Raw genomic sequence first — 19,776 nt, forward strand, 5'->3', positions numbered from 1 at the left:
CAAGAAACAAAACAAAGCAAACAAAAAACAAAAACACTACCAAGTGGCTTTCAAATGCCAAGAAATAATTTGTCATGTAGTCTTTTACATAAAAAGTTTGTACTTTAAAAAATAGGAGTAGAAAAATATAGTTTCATAAGTCCCTTTGGTTATATATTTAGGAATGCTAGGAAAATGGGTTGGGTAAAAGCAACACTTGTTTCAGTAAGCATATACTGAGATTCTCCCACCTGGAAGCCATGTTAGATACAATGATAAGAATGACTTGCCAAAATGATTTCCTTCTCCATAAACACATTATTGCCTTTAATTTCTCGAGGCACATGCAAGTAATGACAATTTTCCTAAGTACACAAGACTCTTTGGTTATTTGTATAATAATCTTGTTGATAACTAAGTTACTAAGCTCTGGTGAGAGTTGCTTGAGCCCTAGCTAAGCCAATATTTAACTGCAGAATAAGAAAAACATAGCATTAGAAATTGAATTGTGTCAATTCATGACAACTAATCTCAGTGCTGTCATTTGAAGTGCTGTCTGCCTACACCACAGAAGAAAATACAGAAACACATTTTCCAAGAGAAAAGGAGCCTTGGAGATGAATGGAATACAGACTTTACCCAGATGATGCTTTTGTCTGGCTGTGTCTATCTGTTGCTTTGTTGTTTCTTTGTGATAACATGGTGGTCTACCTTATTAGTGGCATGCATTAATAAGTGTGAAAATTATAGAACACTGAACACTAGAGGGATGAAAACTAGGGTCAGAAAGGAGGTAAAACTAGGGAACGTATCCAGGCACTGGGATACATTTAGACAGTGAAGATAATGGGGTGGAGAAAGTAAGGCAGGATACAAAAGAGAATGCCAGGGCCGGGAGTGTGACCTAGTTTCAGAGTGATTGCCGAGCATGCACGAAGCTCTGGGTTTGATTTATTAGTACCACATACACAGATAAAGCTGGAAGTGGTTCTGTGGCTCAAGTGGTAGAGCACTAGCTTTGAGAAAACCCAAGGTCAGTGCCAAGGCCCTTAGTTCAAGCCCCATGACTGGCATTAAACCAATAAATAAAAAAAGAAAGAAAAAGATCAAGTTATCCAGGGAGCTGGTAATGCTAGCTACTCTGAAGGTTGAGATCTGAGGATTGCAGTTCAAGGCCAGCCTGGGACAAGAGTCTAAGGAAGACTCTTTCCCAAAAAAGCCAGAAGTAGATTTGTGGCTTAAATGGTAGAATACGGGTCCTGAGTGAAAACACTAAGGGTTAGCACCTAGCTTGGCTTGAGACGCTGTCTCAGAAATAACTAGTGAAAAACAAAGCTGGAGGACTTTCTCAAGTGGCAGAGTGCCAGCTTAGTAATCACAAGACCCTGAGTTCAAACTCTAGTAACTATAACCCTGCCTCACCCTCCCAGCACAAAAACAAAAAAAAGCAGTGGAGGAGAGACAAGAAATACAAATTTCCAAGTATCAGATTCTGTGATTAAATGCCTCCTATTGTCATAGCCAGTTGATAACATAGTCATAGGTCTGTTAACAAGGAGACAAGTCATAATTTTCAATATCTGTGAGCCATGCAAAATACAATGTCTTCCTTACTGCTATCTTTGCCTTGATCTCTGGCTTCCTTTAAGAAGCTTAATAAATAAGACAGCGGACAGCATTCTCTTGGCTGCTAGGGATGAGTCAAGATGGACCAACACACTCACACAGAAGGACAGCTGGCTGTCCCTGACTACCTACCATCATTTTAAATACTTATTTATCTCACCACTGAGTACAATATATCTCTCCATGTTGGTAGATTATCTCTACTAACTTTCAATATTGTACAATAATTTCCTAAATGGTCTTGTCCATACTTGTTACATTTATTCCTAGGTCTCTTATTTTTGTTATTAATATTATACTTTTAATTGAATTTTCTGGCTTGGAGACTATAAAGGAAAAATACTGTTTTGAATAAAAATTACTTACCCTTTAGCTACTCTGAACTCCCTTATTTGTTTTAGTTTCCTACAGGTTTCCTTGCCTTCTGTGAATTTAGAAAACTATCACCTATAGTGGTGAGTTTTTCTTCTTTTTTTCACATTTATGATTTGATTTTTATTGTACCAGATAACACAATATCCAGAGCATCCAGCTACTCAACACAATGAAATCAAATGTCATCAGGCCGTCTTCTCTCACCAATCTACTTCCATACTTTAACTGAAGGCTTTGAATTTTTCCAGCAATGAACAATGCCTCTTTGAAATTATTTGCAAAATCTTTGCTATCAAGATAAGGAAATCATCCTTACCCCGAATTTTCTATAAGCATTTATCTATTCAGAAGTTGACAAATTTGGGCCAGGAGAGTGTGGCCTACCGGTTGCACAAAGCCCAGGGTTCAATTCCTCGGTACCACACAATAGAAAAAGCTGGAAGTGGCACTGTGGCTTAAGTAGTAGAGCTCTTGCCTTGAGAAAGCTCAAAGACAGTGCCCAGGCCCTGAATTCAAGCCCCCAGTCTTACAAAAAAGATGTTACCAAATTTGATTTTCCCCACATCCTTTGGAGTACTATTAAGATTTGTCATCTTTTAATCTGTAATATGGAAAAATACCTTACTAGATTTGGCTTAATCTATTGAAGGTAAAGTTTGTATTTATGAGGAAAGAGGTAGAAATACATTTTTTCTTTCTCATATTATACTTTTCAGATTTAGATAACAAATTCCCTGGAACCTATACCAAGGTTTAGGTCATTTTCTCAGCATTTTCTGGGTGGGGTAATCTAATTCATGAATATTTGGTAGAATGTGTAAAATAATCTAACCAGTGACATGTAAATATGTATGCATGCATATATGTATGAATGTGTGTGTTTGTTTATGCTAAGAGTTGTACTTCTTGGGTATTTTGTGTTTTTCATGAGTTGCTGTTGACTTTTGGTAAATTATTTCTTCCCGGAAATTGCCTACTCAGTCAAGGATGTAGACTTATTAACACAGAATTATTGGTGGTATTTTTATATTATTTTCTATCTTGGCTGCATCTGAAGATATGTTCTTCCTTTATACTTCTAATATTGTTTGTTGTTTTTTCTCTATTTTTTTCCTTGGGAAACCGCACCAAAGATTTATCTATTTTATTAGCTTTTCAGAGAACAAGCTATTGATTTGGTGCTTTTCTGTACAGTAATAAATTTCTTTTTCAATTTTTGTTCATTTACTTCTTTTTTTAGTTGTTCTTTTTTAAACTTCTTGAGTTCATCACATAATTCATCTACTTTCAATCTGATATAACATTTAAAGCTAAAACTTTCATTATTGCTTTGGTTTCTTCCCTCAAATCTTGATATGTTCCATTTTTTAGTACTTTTTAACACTTTTTAATACTTCTCAGTTCTAGGTATTTTACATTATCCTATACATATATACCTTCTATCTATTGGTTTCCAAACATATCGATTTTAAAAAATTCAGGCATATTTTCATTCCCAATTCATAAGTTACATTTTTAATCAGAAACATAGTTCTTCCATACTTGGCTTGGATTCCAATTTGGGTGAGGGTAGTTTGAGTCTAGTCCAAATTTTATACATTCTCTATGTTTCTGGAAGGAAAGAGAAGAATCTTGTATACTTCCTGAAAGTATGGAAGGATGGAGTGTATGAAATCACTGCATAATGTGATTCATTAAACCATTGCTTAAAGTTGCTTTCCTTGTAAGCTCTCCTCATCCATTCTAATGTCAGTTCAAAACCTTTGCTCGCCAGAGTTAGCCAATAGCTGGTTACAAATGGTAAATCATTCACCATTATACATTAGCTTCAACACCCTGAACACTGCTGGGTTCTTATCCACCTGAAAGCTACTTTCCTTCTGTGAGCAAGCAGGAGACTTTCAGCTGCACATGAGAAATGGTATCACATATAGGGTCATTTTGTGACACTGAATAAATAAGTAATAAAATGTCCTCAATTTTCCAGAAACCATTTGAAAATTGTCTACTTTGATTAATAAATAGGAGCTGATAGCCCTGAAGACTCTTAATTTTGCAAAAAAAAAAAGTTTACTTTTATTTCTACTCATAGGAAATATTCTATAGTCACCTATTTGGAGAGAAATTTAAAACAAAATTGATGAAGTTATTCTTTGTTTAGGTTTTTTTGTTGTTGATTGCTTTCGTGCTGAAAGTGGTTTTAGAGATCAGCCAAGACTATTTAACAGACGAGGAAACTGAGTTCCAGGAAGAATCAAGAATTTGTCCTTAATCAATATCCCTGGTTCCTGGGGTAAAAAAAATCTTGAAATGGGATCCAGTGTTTTTCTTGCCTCATCAGTATCTTTTCTTAAATATTTTTGAATCGTTTCTAAAGATGAGGGTTTCTTTTTTCTCCAGCCCAAAGTTAACTTTTAAAGATCCTGATGAGCTTCAAGCTTGGCAGTGCTGTGAAGCCTGCAAATGAATAGGGGATGGGAATTTTCCATACTTCTGGGACTATAAGAGGCTGAAATTAATGACATATGCTCTTGCTAGAAATACTCAGATCCTGCCATTATGATGTAAAATGTTTCCATTCTTTGTTAGAAGATAAAACAGGCTTCTTTAGTAGAGGCAACTGTTAGATATGATGTAAGATAAACACATGGACCCTCGGTAAAAGCTATTGAAAGAGTATCTAATAATGACAAGCTTCAATACAAATACAAATTCAAAGTGTATGTTGATGGAGGCAAAATAATATCAAGCCTAATTACTGCTGGCCATCTAAGATTATATTTTTTATTAAAGAATTTATTAACATTGATTTTTACATCATATTTCAAATGATGTGTTTAACAAACAAGTATTTAAGAAGGGAATCTATACAATCACTGGCACTTTGCTTTTAGAACATAATTAAAATTAGGCTGAGGGTTTGTATGTCATAGATACATGTTAATCTATGTAATAAAACATTATGTCTATAGAGTCATAAGTTTTTATGTCTATGTAGTTGTGTTTATATTTCCAATACCATATCCATAGCATTGGGTACACAAATATTGAGTCCTCAGTCTTGTACTGTTTGGATCTAATAGCCACATAATAAGGATACCATGCACCTTTTGTTCCAAAACTCTGGAATGCTTTATGAATTTGCATGTCATCTTTGCGAAGGGGCCATGCTAATCTTCTCTGTATCATTCCAATTTTTAGTATATGTGCTGCTGAAGCGAGCAATAAGACTATATTTTGAGACATGATAAGAGCCAGTATGTTCTTTTCCTTGAGATGTTTTAGGCCTTTTCCCACCCTGACTATGGCTGGACTATAGACAGCAATAGTAGGAAGAAAAAGAATACAGGAGTTGAGCAGAAGGTGATCTGTATCAGGTGTGCCACACTGGGTAAGAGCACTCTAGGGTCGTTAAACAAAGAGGAGCTCCTAATGGGTTTTAGGTAGATAGGTAATTTAGTTAAATTAGAATTTTCAAACAACTATTCTAGCTGAAGTATAGGTAAGCAAGTAGCCGTGACTAGAAAAACTAGATGGGAAACTAATAAAAGTCTACAAGATTAAGAGAAAAGTGAGGAGGATCTAAACTGAAGCATAGAAAGGAGGATGGAATTAATGAGGGTTGGGAAATGTTAAGGCTTGACATGATTGATGAAAGAGAGACCTAAGCCTGCATTTGGTCCTGAATTACTTGGTGAATAGATAAATATGCAACTCACTAAACCAGGAAAGATGCTAGGAGCCTACTTGGGAGGAAAAAATATAGTTTATTGTTGACTTTTACTTCCTTTTGTTTATGACGATAGAGAAGAAACTGACCTAGAAATATGCACTGGAGCACTGAGCACAGAAGTGGGTTACGTGGGAGAAGGAATGAGATTCAGGTTAAGAGTGGAGAGGGATGAGGGTAAGGATAGAGCCCTAGCAAACTGTGAAACAGAGAGAAGTGTGGAGAGGAAGCCTAGTATGGGGAATTTAAAAGGCAGACAGAGCAGAGTGCCTATAATCCTAACTTGAGAGGCTGAGACCTAAGGATTGCAGTTTCATGCACAGGCAGGAGACACCCAGTCTCTGAGACACTTATTTCCATTAAACTAACAAAACAGAAATGAACTCAAGTGATAGAGCTCTATCATCAAGTAAGAAGCTCAGAGACAGTGCTTAGGCCCTGAGTTCAAGCCCCTGGACCAGCGCGCGCGCACACACACACACACACACACACACACACACACACAGAGGGAGAGAGAGAGCGAGAGAGAGAGAGAGAGAGAGAGAGAGAGAGAGAGAGAGAGAGAGAGACAGAGACAGAGACAGAGAGACAGAGACAGAGACAGAGAGAGAGAGAGAGGAGAGAGAGAGAGAGAAAGAAAAGGTGGAAAAAGAGACAATGATGTTCTAGAAACCAATAATGCAAAAGCATTTCAGGAATAAAATTAATAAAGTCAAGCAAAGCTGTTATTAAAGGTAGAGCGTTTATATGCTTACTTGAGAAAGTGTTTCGAGAAAGGATGGGAAGTTTGAGTTGAAATGATGAGAGTAATAAAATAATGAAGGTGAGCTTCTTGAAAGTAACAAGCTTTTGTGGTGAGCTACAAAAGGCAAGGAAAAATATTGTCAGAAAGCACATAGTTGATGATGAAAAACTCAAATTTCTGGTAGCAAGAGGAAATTGAGCCCACATCATAATCAGGACATGAAAACATGGACAAATACAGATTCTTATACAGGTAAATAAAAGAGCCTTTGTCTCAAGTACCAAGGTTACCCTTTATAATGATTGGAATATTTATTTTTTTCCAAGTTACTTTCTTTCCAAGTTCCTAGATTGAAGAAATGCTGACAAATTATGCTAAAAAAATAATTCTGAGCCAGGGCCAGGAGTTTAGCCTACTGATAGAGTGCTTGCCTAGGTTACATGAAGACCTGGGTTCGATTCCTCGGTACCAAATACATAGAAAAAACTCCAGAAATGTTGCTGTGGCTCAAGTGGTAGAGCTCTAGCCTTGAGAAAGCTCACGGACAGTGCCCAGGCCCTGAGTTCAAGGCCTAGAAACAAAAAGGTGACCTAATGCCAACAAATGTCCAAAGAGCATAAAGCTGCTGAGCTAACCACTCAAAGGGAAATCAAGGAGTTAAAGAAATCCACACATGATCTAAAACAAGAGATGCAAGGCATCAAAAATGAACCGTTAGAAGCAAGGGGGTTGAAGAATAAAGTAGAAAGCTTTGATAGCAGGTTAGACAATGCAGAAGAGAGAATTTCCGGGGTTAAAGATAATTTAGTTGTTAAAGAGAAAGAACAGAAAATGAGTCAATTCAAATCTAGGAAATAAGAGAAAATGCTTCAGAAGGTTCAAGATACAATTAGGAAGCCAAATTTAAGGCTAATTGGTATTGAGGAGAGTCTGGAGAAAGAGATCAATGGTATTGGAAATATACTTCAGGGAATCATCTCAGAGAACTTCCCAAATATCCAGAAGGGCAGGCCCATCCAGATACAAGAAGCCTTTAGAACCCCAAACAGATCTGACCAGAAAAGGACATCCCACCACCACATTATAATCCGAACTGGATCAATAAGACACCAAAGAAAGGATCCTAAAAGCAGCCAGGGAGAAGAGAACAATCACGTATAAAGGCAAACCAATCGGAACAACCCCAGATTTCTCAGCAGAGACCATGCAAGTAAGAAGAGACTGGAAGGATATATGCCATGCCCTGAAGTCCAATAACTACCAACCAAGAATACTGTACCCAGCTAAGCTGTCATTCATACCTGAGGGAACAATAAAAACATTCCATTCCAGGGAAAAGCTTCAACATTATGCAGCAACCAAACCAACATTACAGAAAATTCTCAAAGATGTTCTACACATAGAAAACCAACACAAATGTAATACAGAGAAAGAAATGGCACCTAAAACTCATAACATCTAAGTACCACAAGAACTGTCAAGACACAGGCCCTAATAAAAGCTTTTAAAAATGGTGGGAACTAATAAATATTTCTCAATGCTGACTCTCAATATCAATGGACTTCACTCTCCAATTAAATGACATAGACTATCTAGTTAGATCAAAAGCAAGATCCATCATTCTGCTGTCTTCAAGAGACACATCTTGCCCCAAAAAACAAACATTTTTTGAAAATGAGAGGTTGGAAGAAAGTATTTCAAGTTAATGGGCCCTATAAACAGGCTGGAGTTGCCATCCTCATATCAGATAAAATAGACTTTAAACTAAAATTAGTGAAAAAAGACAAAGAAGGTTACTACATAATACTAAAGGGATCTTTCCTCCGGGAGGACATAACCATCCTAAATATCTACATGCCTAATCCTGGAGCTTGGAACTTCATCAAGCAAACTTTACTTTCACTTAAACCATACATAGATCGAAACACAGTGATTATTGGTGACTTTAACACACCATTCTCACCTGTGGACAGATCAACAAGGCAAAAACTCAACAGAGAAACCTTAGATTTGAACAATTGTATAGACCAACTAGATCTAACAACACAATATCAGTTTTTTCAGCAGCACATATAACATTTTCCAAAATAGACCACATTTTAGGCCATAAAACAAACCTGGACAGATTCAGAAACACTGAAATTATTCCCTGCACTCTCTCAGACCACAAGGACATCAAATTGGGACTGAACACCCATCTCCACCAATGAAAACCCTGTAACTCATGGAGACTGAACAACACATTGTTGAATCACCAATGGGTCATTGAGGAGATCAGAAGAGAAACCCAACAGTTTATGAAATTTAACAAAAAGGAGCACCCAAAATACCAGCTCCTTTGGGACATGGCAAAGGCAGTACTCAGAGGAAAATTTATAGCTCTAAGTGCCTACAATAACAAATTGGAAAAATCACAAACCAACAATTTAATGTGTCGCCTTAAACTCCTAGAAAAAGAGCAACAAACCAACCCCCCTAATCCCAGTAGAAGGAAGCAAATTCTTAAAATCAAAGCAGAATTAAATGAATTGGAGTCCAAAAAAACTATAGAAAGAATCAACAAAACAAGGAGTTGGTTCTTTGAAAAAATTAACAAAATTGACAGACCCTTAGCAAATCTTGCCAAAAAAAGAAGGGAGCATACCATAATAAACAAAATCACAGATGAAATTGGTAATATCACGACGGAAATTACCAAGATCCAGAGTATCATGAGGGAATACTTCTCAAACCTTTACGCCAAAAATTTGAGAATCTAGAAGAAATGGATGAATTTCTAGCCAATATTAACATACCCACACTGAACCAAGAAGAACTAACCCAACTAAACAGGCCTATTTCAAGCACTGAAATTGAAAATGGCTATAAGAGACCTCCACCTAAGAGAAGCCCAGGGCCAGATGGATTAACAGCTGAATTCTATAAGGTCTTCAAAGCAGAGCTCACACCAATACTCCTCAAGTTCTTCAACAAAATTGAAAATGAAGGCTCTTTACCACACTCATTCTATGAAGCCAGTATAACCCTCATCTCCAAACCAGACAGAGCTTCATCAAAGAAAGAGAACTATAGACCCATTTCTTTGATGAATATCAGTGCAAAATTTCTCAACAAAATACTGGCCAACTGTGTACAACAACTCAACAAAAAAATTATACACTATGATCAAACAGGATTCATCACAGGGAGGCAAAGCTGGTTCAACATATGCAAATCAATTAATATAATTCAACACATCAACAGGAGCAAGGACAAAAATCACATGATTGTCTCAATAGATGCGGAAAAGGTATTTGACAAGATCCAACAACCCTTTATGTTAAAAGGTCTGGAGAAACTAGGAATCCACGGAACATTCCTCAGTATAATAAAGGCTGTGTATGACAAACCCACAGCTAGTATTATACTTAATGGAGAAAAACGAAAGCCATTCCCTCTAAAATCAGGAATGAGACAAGGATGTCCACTCTCCACTCCTCTTTAACATAGTATTAGAATTCCTAGCCAGTGCAATAAGGCAAGAAGCAAGCATAAAGGGGATCCAAATAGGGAAAGAGGAAGTAAAACTTTCCCTCTTTGCAGATGACATGATTCTGTATTTAAAGAATCCTATAGACTCCACTCCCAAGCTCCTTGAGCTGATTCAAAACTTTGGAAAGGTTGTAGGGTATAAAATTAACCCTCAAAAATCAACTGCCTTCCTCTACACCAACAGTGAGAGGAATGAGGCAACAATCAGGAAAGCAACTCCTTTCACAATAGCCTCAAAGAAAATAAAGTACCTAGGAATTAGCTTAACTAAGAGTGTGAAGGACCTTTTTGATGAAAACTTTAAAACCCTGAAAAATGAAATTAAAGCAGATCTGAGGAAATGGAAGAACCTCCCATGCTCCTGGACTGGAAGAATCAACATCGTGAAAATGACAATCTTTCCAAGGGCTATCTACAAATTCATTGCAATACCCATCAATATCCCAATGTCATTCTTTAAAGAAATAGAAGAGGCAATCAAAAATTTTATATGAAATAATAAAAGATGCCATATAGCAAAAACACTTCTTAGCAGAAAGAACAGCTCAGGAGGAATTTCAATACCAAACTTTAGACTCTATTACAGAGCTATAATTATCAAAACAGCTTGGTACTGGCACAAGAACAGGCCTGAAGACCAGTGGAATAGAATTGAGGACCCAGATATTAAACCACAGACCTATAGCCAGCTAATCTTTGACAAGGAAGCCAAAAAAATAGAATGGAAGAAAGATAGCCTCTTCAACAATTGGTGCTGGCAGAGCTGGTTAAGCACCTGCAGAAAACTAAAGTTGGATTCTTCTTTGTCACCCTGCACTAGAATTAACTCCAAATGGATCAAAGACCTCGAGATAAAAGCAGATACTGTGAAAACTTTACAAGAAGGAATAGAAGGTACACTAGGCCTCCTTGGCACAGGTCGAAACTTTCTTAATAAGGACCAAGAATCACAACAAATCAGAGAAAGGCTGGATAAGTGGGACTGCATTAAACTGCAGAGCTTTTGTATTGCAAAGGACATAGCTAGCTAGTAAATTAATTAGGAAGCATACAGAATGGGAGATATTCACCAACCATACAACGGACAAAGGCCTCATATCTAAAATATATCAACAGCTCAAAAAATCGAATCACTTCAAAACTAATCTCCCAAGAAACAACCATCCCATTAAAAGATGGGCCAAAGACTTAAAGATAGTCTTCTCTGAAGAAGAAATAAGAATGGTCTGTAGACACATGAAGAAATGCTCAACATCTCTGGTCATAAAAGAAATGCAAGTCTAAACAATTCTAAGATTCCATCTCACTCCAGTTAGAATGGCCAGGATCAAGAAATCTAATAACAACAGATGCTGGAGGGGATGTGGCCAGGAGGGATCACTACTACACTATTGGTGGGAGTATTAATTCATTCAACCACTATGGAAAGCAGTATGGCAGTTCCTCAAAAGACTAAACATAGAGCTCCCCTATGACCCAGCTATTCCACTACTAGGCATTTACCCAACCATCCAGAAACAAGGACATACTAAATCCACTAGCACAACAATGTTCATTGCAGCACTATTTACCATAGCAAAGATATGGAACCAACCCAGATGTCCCTCAGTTGATGAGTGGATCAACAAGATGTGGTATTTGTACACAATGGAATTTTATGCTGCTGTCAGAAAGAAGGACATTGCTCCATTTGTTAGGAAATGGAAAGACTTAGAAAAAAATCATATTAAGTGAAGTAAGCCAGACTCAAAGGAACTTAGGCTCAATGGTTTCCCTCATTTGTCATAATCAGCAGAAACCTTGGTCTCTCCTAGCAGAGATTTGCAATAGAGCAAAACCTAGATACGTAAGGCCATATAGCATGATGCTACATGAAAGGACCTCTAGGACATAGAAACAAAAGCCATATAATGAGTGATTGTTGTCCTTAATGTACTATGTTATCTCTCATCTCTTTTGCTGTCCCTTGGTTATCTCATATTGTTACAGTATCTCACTTTGTTATCTGATATATTGGATATATTTGTATTTGGTTATTTGAAATAGGATAGGGAAGGGGGGAAAAGAAGATGAGAGGTGGGGGTCGGGTGGAGGGAAATGGGGACCAAGACATGAGAAAGGGTATCAATGTATGTGAAGTAATACACTTTCTATCTGGCAAATATAATTGAACCCTTATATTAATTGCAACAAAAAATATATGGAAAAAAATTTCCATTCTATTTTTTTGGCTCCCTTATCAAAGATTTGGTGGCCATAGGTCTGTGGGTTAATATCTGGTATATCATGGGCATCTTTGTTAGGAAGGAAAAACTATCAAATCATTTAAAAATTTACCATAAAGCTTTTAAATCTTGGCTTATGTATCATTCTGGCATAGACTAGATACTCAAAGGTATTTGTGAAAGGACTGAATACATGATTACTTTGGATGGTAATTATTATTAGAATTATTAAAAACATACTGATGTTATTTTATAGAGCCCATTGGTTCTCCAAAATACTTATGACATTTTTTTCCTATAATGTTCAAGAAAGCTTGATGCTCTGTGGGATTATTTGTTGCCTTGAGTTCACGTTGAGTCTTTCTACAAAAGTTAAACATTAATTTGGTGACTTAAAACGTGTACAGTTCATGGACTTTGCGTTCTTCAGTCCTTTGACCCAACAGGGGAGTAGCCTGGAATTTGAGCCCTCAGCAGTGGCCCTTCTTACCTCTAACATGTAACCCCTAAGTCCCATAATCTCATCACTTATCCCCAGGGCGCAACTTAATGTGTGTGTGTTTATGAACGGATCTGTAATAAGCCCACAGGAGCTCAGCAGTTTAAAATCTGAAATAAATAACACCCATGGCCAAGAGGTGTCTGTGCGATGGGCTTCCTACTATTTTCATAAACCTCCAACCCCCACCTGCTGACTTCAGACCTCCTCTCTCTGGGCTTCAGGACAGCCAGATGGTCTTCACCCTCTGTACTCCAAACCAGAGATCTGAGCCCCAGGAAAGTGAAATAGGAGCATGATGTTTCAGTGTTCACTGCCAAGGGAGCTCCATGGGGATCCAGAAGCCTGGGAATTCCTCCCTAGGGAAAGACAGCAGGAGCTTCCCAGCCAGATTCACCTCCCACCACAGGGAGGTTGTTTTTAATTGTTCTTTGAAGAGTCTTTCCAAGTATTTCCAGCCTTCTCCTCCTCCTACTCAGGGTTGGCTTTGCTGGACCCTAGGGTCTTATGGCTGATGCTGAAACTTTGGGTAGAGGCCTCTTACGTTTTCACTCTCTCTTCCAGGGACAGTACCTAACCAGTTCCAGATCTGGGGATGAAAATGGAGGTCTTGACCATGTCAAGCTTCTAGCTGTGAAGCACTTATCATGGTCAAAAATATCCCCGGGGAATTTGTGCAGATGACATCCTTCTTTTCCCCTTCTGTACTGGCAATGAGCATGCATTAGGTAGCTTTTGGTTAGTCCATCCATTTAGATGGCTTGAAAATTTCAACCACATAGATATTTGATGAAAAGGCCTGGGAGTTTGGCCTAGTGGTTAAAGTGTTTGCCTAGCATGCATGAAGACCCGGGTTCGATTCCTCGATACCACATACATAGAAAAAAGCTGGAAGTGGTGCTGAGGCTCAAGTGGTAGAGCTCTAGCCTTGAGAAAGTCCAAGGACAGTGCTCAGGCCCTGAGTTCAAGCCCAAGACTGGCAAAAAAAAAAAAAAGATATTTGATGAAAAGTGGTAGCTGGTCCCATGATGCTACCTTTTCCTCACCCTTATATTTCAATTCAATTATAGTCCCAGAACTAGAATCTCTAATCAGCACTAACATGACCACCTTCAATCCCATAACAATATTTTAATACTGTTATTTATTACCATTTTCCAGATTAGAAAGCTGAGCGTCACACAGGTAGAAAAGGGAAGAGATTTTTAGTTTGACTTATCCAACCTAACTTCTGTGGCTGTTATCTGCAGAATTCTGTGATAGTACAGAAGTTCCTAGAAGGATCATGGCTGACTCCATTGTTTCAGTAAACAGATGATTTATCTGAATAAATGGCCTGTTAAGTTTTGGTTGAATTTTGAGGCTTCTATAAATTTTCATGAAGGATAAAAATAGTTTCTTCAGTAGGAGTAACATTTATTATTTATTTTAACTTTCATTTTGAAATAGGGTCAGTCTTTAAAAAATAGTTGTGGGCCAGGAGTTTGGCCTAGTGGCAGAGTGCTTGCCTAGCATGCACAAAGACCCAGGTTCAATTCCTCAGTACCACATACATAGAAAAAGCCAGAAGTGATACTGTGGCTAAAGTGGCAGAATGCTAGCTTTGAGGAAAAAGCCCAAGGACAGTATACAGGCCCTGAATTCAAGCCCCAGGACTGGCAAAAAATAAAATAAAAAATTGTTGTGCGGGCTGGAAGTTTGGCCTAATGGTAGAGTGCTTGCCTAGCATGAATGAAGACCCACGTTTGATTCCTTGGTACCACATACATAGAAAAAGCCAGAAATGATGCTGTGGCTCAAGTGGTAGAGCTCTAGCCTCAAGAAAGCCAGAGAACAGCACCTAGGCCCTGAGTTCAAGCCCCAGCACTGACAAAAAAAAAAAAAAAACAGCCATGAAAGAGACAGAGAGTTCCCCTGTATGCCCTTCTCACAGTTTTCCTAAATGTTAGATTCTTATGCAGCCATAGTGTAATTGATGACATCGCAAGACCAAGTTTGACCTTGATTGTATTAACTAACTTACAGAACGTATTCAAATTCTGTCAGCTGCCTTGCTGATGTTCTCTTTTGGGGTACAGAATTAAGGGAGCCAAGCAGCATTTGGTCATGATGATTCCTTCATCTGCTTCCATCTGAGACAGTTCTTCATTGTCTATTTTCTATTGGGGCTTTGCCAATTTTACTACTACCAACCAATTATTTAATAAAAAAAATCCTTCATTTTCAGCCTGTCAAATGTTAAGTATTCTCTTCAGATTCTGGTTATATGCCACAGGAGGAATGTTGTGTTTTTCATAATGTCAAGAAGTACATGAGGTTAAGATGTTTGCCTATTGCTGATGCTAATTTTGACCACCTGGTTAAGGTGTCATTCCTCAGTTTGCTCACTAAAAAATTAGCCTTTTCCTTATAGTTATTAAGTATCTATCTTTAAACTCAACACACCTATCATTTATTTCTCTATCACCTAATCTCTATGAACCTCAAGGACTTCATACATTAAAAAAGATTCATGGTGACAAATATAAATTACAAAAAACATAATCTATATGAGTGTCTTGTAATTTCTGAAGTTATATCATCCACTAAATGTCTCTAATGCTGAATCAAATAAAAAATGAGAAGCCACAGGCTGACAGATTACCCAGTATTAAGTTATATGGTTCCAGGTTTCCACTGAAATCACTTGAAAGAGAGATTTAGGAATTTGTCTGTAGTCAGCCATACAAGGGAATTTCTAGGCTATGACTTATTTTTCCTAGACCTCCCAGAGTCTTTTTGATAATTCCAAGGTTTCTGCTAATTTTTGTTTCACTGGAACTCTCTTCCAAATTAATATAAATAAGGAAGAAATCATAGTAAGTTTGGGGATTTGGGATTATCCGACATAGTGTAACACTGTGATTTCTCTTTAGTTTTACAACTCTAATAAGCATATCCTGTCTCATTAAAACAGCAGTACAAAGCAGTTATATTCTTTTATATTTCCAATGAATATCCATATGACTTTTTAGTGGGAAGTCTAGCATCTCACTCTGGAGACCTTCCCAGGAAAGCATTGACTTCCCACACACATACAGACGCTTTGTTAAGTTTAAGTTCAAGATGTACAAGGCTCACTCAAGTCTCTTGAGGAAAAGACTTTGATCCTGCACTTCTGCTCGGCTATTTGAATTCACTGAATACCATTGTTAAAACCAGCTTTTCACCATGCCCACCCTGTAATGACCTTTAGTACCTAAACCAAAGAGTAAGTACCCCATGTTCAAATTCTCATCCTTAACTCCTAAAGGTAATATGAGAAGATCAATGCATCCAAAGAGAATTTTAATTTCAGCTACCATCCCCATTGCAAATCTGCTTCTTTCCAGAATAGTGCAACGATCACCACCCAATACGGCCCCTTCATATTGGTACAGTACCTTAGAAGCTCTTTAGATCTTTTCTTCTTCAGTTACAGAATTTACTCTATTCCTCTTTGTTTGCCCTAAGAAGTAAAGAACTAAGCAAGAGATGGAGATTGTTTCTCTTAAAAGTTAATGGATTCTGCCGGGCACAGTGGTTTATGCCTGTTATCTAAGCTTGCAGGTGGAGATAGTCACAGACACTAAATATGAACCATGTCAAAAATCTTCCTCCAACTTTAGACCTCTGGAAGCTAAAGATACTTTGGAAATAGTTTATTGTGACGTAATAAGAACGATGTGGATTGGGAGTTTGGCCTAGTGGTAGAGTGCTTGCCTAGCATGCACGAAGACCCGTGTCCAATTTCTCGGTATCACATACATAACAAAAAGTCAGAAATGGTGCTGTGGCTCAAGTGGTAGATCTTTAGCCTTGAGAAAACCCAAGTACAGTGTTAAGTCCTGAGCTCAAGTCTAGGACTGGCAAAAAATTAAAATAATAAGAACGATGTGTTCATTTTTCCTCATGGTATTTAAAATTCAGTGCAATAAGTTACAAAGTATTTGATTATGTTTAGTTAAAATTACACCCCCCAAATTTTACTCTGCTTAGGGATATTAAAACAAAGTTTAATTTACTTGACAAACCAATGTTCTGGTCTTTTTTTTTTTTTTTAAAAGGCCACTTACAAGTATACTCCAAAAAAGCAGAGGAAGAAGTTAGCTTTTTTAAGTGATTATTCTTATATTCAGAATAATATATTGCTTTGGAAGAAAATTATGTGGTTAGCATAATATGGGGAAAACCATTTACTTGTCATTTCCATTTATAAATATAAATGAAGGTGGAACGAGACACTTCCGTATTCTAACTTGGTGATACATCTGTGAGATTCTATCATTTCCTTCCAGAAGCCTGCCCTTCCATTGCTCATAGCTCTAGAATGACTTTGTTCATAACAGCTTCCCTAACTCAGCTCCAACATCTTCTCATTATCTTTTCAGATTATACCACACTAAGCAATAGACACTGCATGTTTTACTTGCCTTCATTCAGTCTCGTTGACTGAATTATAATCACCTAAACTAAAGATCAAATCTGGTGCCTCTTCATATAGCTCATTTGCCTGACACAGTGCTTAGCAACAAGAAGTATTCCATAAAGTACTTTCTGAAGCCAGGTAGAAAGAATGTATACACATTTATAGAGAAGCTAATATACATAATATCTTTCCTTATACTATAGCTGAACTAATACCAGGCCAGATTAGGAAATTAGGAATGCCTGGAAATGTAAACTTTCCTATCTGAAATCAGAAAACTAAGTAGGCAGCAAAATACTGGATTATGATTTTATGCTTTCAGTGAGTTCTGGTATGAATGCTTAGGCAGGAAATGTACATTCCTTTTGAAGGACATAGTTTTAACTAGAGATCTCCATCTAGATTATTCTTTTTTTAATTTTTTTTTTTGCCAGTCCTGGGTTTGAGCTCAGGGCCTGAGCACTGTCCTTGGACTTTCTCAAAGCTAGAGCTCTACCACTTGAGTCTCAGTACTATTTCCGGCTCTTTTCTATGTATGTGGTACCAAGGAATCGAACCTGCTAGGCAAGCACTCTACTACTAGGCCAAACTATTGGCCCCTCAATTATTCTTAAAATGTGTTTTTTTTTAGGCTGATCAAAAATTAGTGTCTATTCTATTTTGAAACAATTTCTCAGAGTAAGAGTATATGGAGAGTACTAGGTAAGCATTATTTTGGAAAAATCTAAACTGGGAGTGATGGAGCATGTCCATAACTCCAGCTATTCTGGAGGCAGAAGCAAAAGGATCACAATTTCAAGGGCTGCCCCAGTCAAAAGTAGCTAGGCTGTGTCTCAAAAGCGAAAAAAGGGGCCAAGAGCATGGCCTAGTGGTAGAATGCTTGCCTAACATGCACAAAGACCCAGGTTCAATTCCTATGAACCACATAGATAGAAAAAGCCGGAAGTGGGAGGGGGTGGAGAGAGGGAAAAGGGGATAAAAAGCATGAGAAAGGGGTATCAAAGTTCAGGAAGTAATGTACCCATTACCTGAAAAATGTAACTCTAATCCTGACATTATCCTGACAGTAACACACACCACACACACACACACACACACACACACACACACACACACACAAAGTAAAAGCTGGAAGTGGATCTGTGAGAAAGCCCAAGGACAGGACTCAGGCCCTGAGTTCAAGCCCAGGACTGGGAAATAAAAACATACATATGGGGCCGGGAGTTTGGCTTAGTGGTAGAGTGCTTGCCTAGCATGCACGAAGACCCGGGTTTGATTCCTCAGTACCACATATATAGCAAAAAGCTGGAAGTGGTGCTGAGGCTCAAGTGGCAGAGTGTTATCCTTGAGAAAGTCCAAGGACAGTGCTCAAGCCCTGAGCCCAAGCCCAGGACTGGCAAAAAAAAAAAAAGGAAAAAAATACATATATATATATACATAATATATAGTATAATATATTTTATGTAATATATATTATGTATTAAATACATACATTGCTACATATAATGTATTAAAAGCCATGAAGATGATGTAGGTTTTATCTCAAAGATGAGTTTTCCAGTATTCTCCAACATTTGGAAAATATCACAGGAGGAGAAATGTGAAAAATGTTTGCCATGATTGGTTTGCAAACTCATTCTTAAAATAATCACCATGTGGAAGTTCCAATTTACCACCACATTCTCTGGGTTCTAGAGAGGTGAAATTCAAAATTTTTTTCAGCCATCCACTTCATGCAGCCATTTTTTCAATAAGCTTATTTTTGTGTTTCCAATATAAACGACTCAACCAAAAGATCTTTCTTTCAGGAAATTTCCATATAGTAATGGTAGTTTGTTTCTGCTTCATGTTTTAAACATAGGGCTGCTGCATAAAAATTTTCTGTCAAGTGAACAAGTTCAATAGGAAATTAAAGACATTTTCTTTAGAGAGGAAAAAAATGTATGACAGTTGTTATAAATAAATATGCAAATGTGCTTCATATTGCCAAGATTTTCCAAAGAAAGCTTCAGTTTGCTCAAACAATAGGCTACCTCCCAGATCTTCCAGCTACAGGAACTTGTGGTCTTTTGTAAATATTAGCAGAACAGACCTATTCACAAGGCTGTATACCTGATCATCTGATCTAAAACATACAATGGGCTCTTGCCACTTCTGGGAAAGACCAGTCTAAATTCTTTTTATACAGCGTGTACATAATGAAAATCAACAGAGACTCATTTGTGTTCTTCCACATTTTAATCAACAACTCACTTAGTTAAAGTCCATTCATTGGCAATGCATGATATGTACCAGCTCATAAGAAAATGAATGCAAAACTATTGTTCATATGCATTCTCATTATGAGTAGACAATGACTACTGGAATTATTGGTTTAGTTCATTTTACTACTCATACTCTCAGAAAGGGTGTTTATGCAACCATTTGGTCATTTAGATATCAATTACAGCCAATCATTTTCTTTTTTTACTGAAAGCCATTTTAGTTTTTGCTGTATGAACAAGTTTTAAATGTATTTAATCTGTTTCTTGTCTGTGCCAATGACTGTTTTATGTATTTGCTCAATAAGTACTAAAATTTTTGAATTTATCATATATATTTTTAAGTGCTGGAACTAGG

The 19,776-nt window shown here is 37.4% G+C and overlaps 1 non-coding gene across 1 annotated transcript; it reads right to left on the minus strand.

Moving 5' to 3' along the window:
* Nucleotides 1-5,097: 5,097 nt before the first annotated feature.
* LOC150056839 (U6 spliceosomal RNA) lies at nt 5,098-5,205 on the minus strand. The gene has a single exon (XR_016537199.1). It is a non-coding gene; the product is annotated as a U6 spliceosomal RNA (small nuclear RNA).
* Nucleotides 5,206-19,776: the final 14,571 nt, after the last annotated feature.

This window comes from Megascapheus bottae, chromosome 11, assembly GCF_031878675.1.
Source record: "Megascapheus bottae isolate mThoBot1 chromosome 11, mThoBot2.hap1, whole genome shotgun sequence".
Lineage (NCBI taxonomy): Eukaryota > Metazoa > Chordata > Mammalia > Rodentia > Geomyidae > Megascapheus > Megascapheus bottae.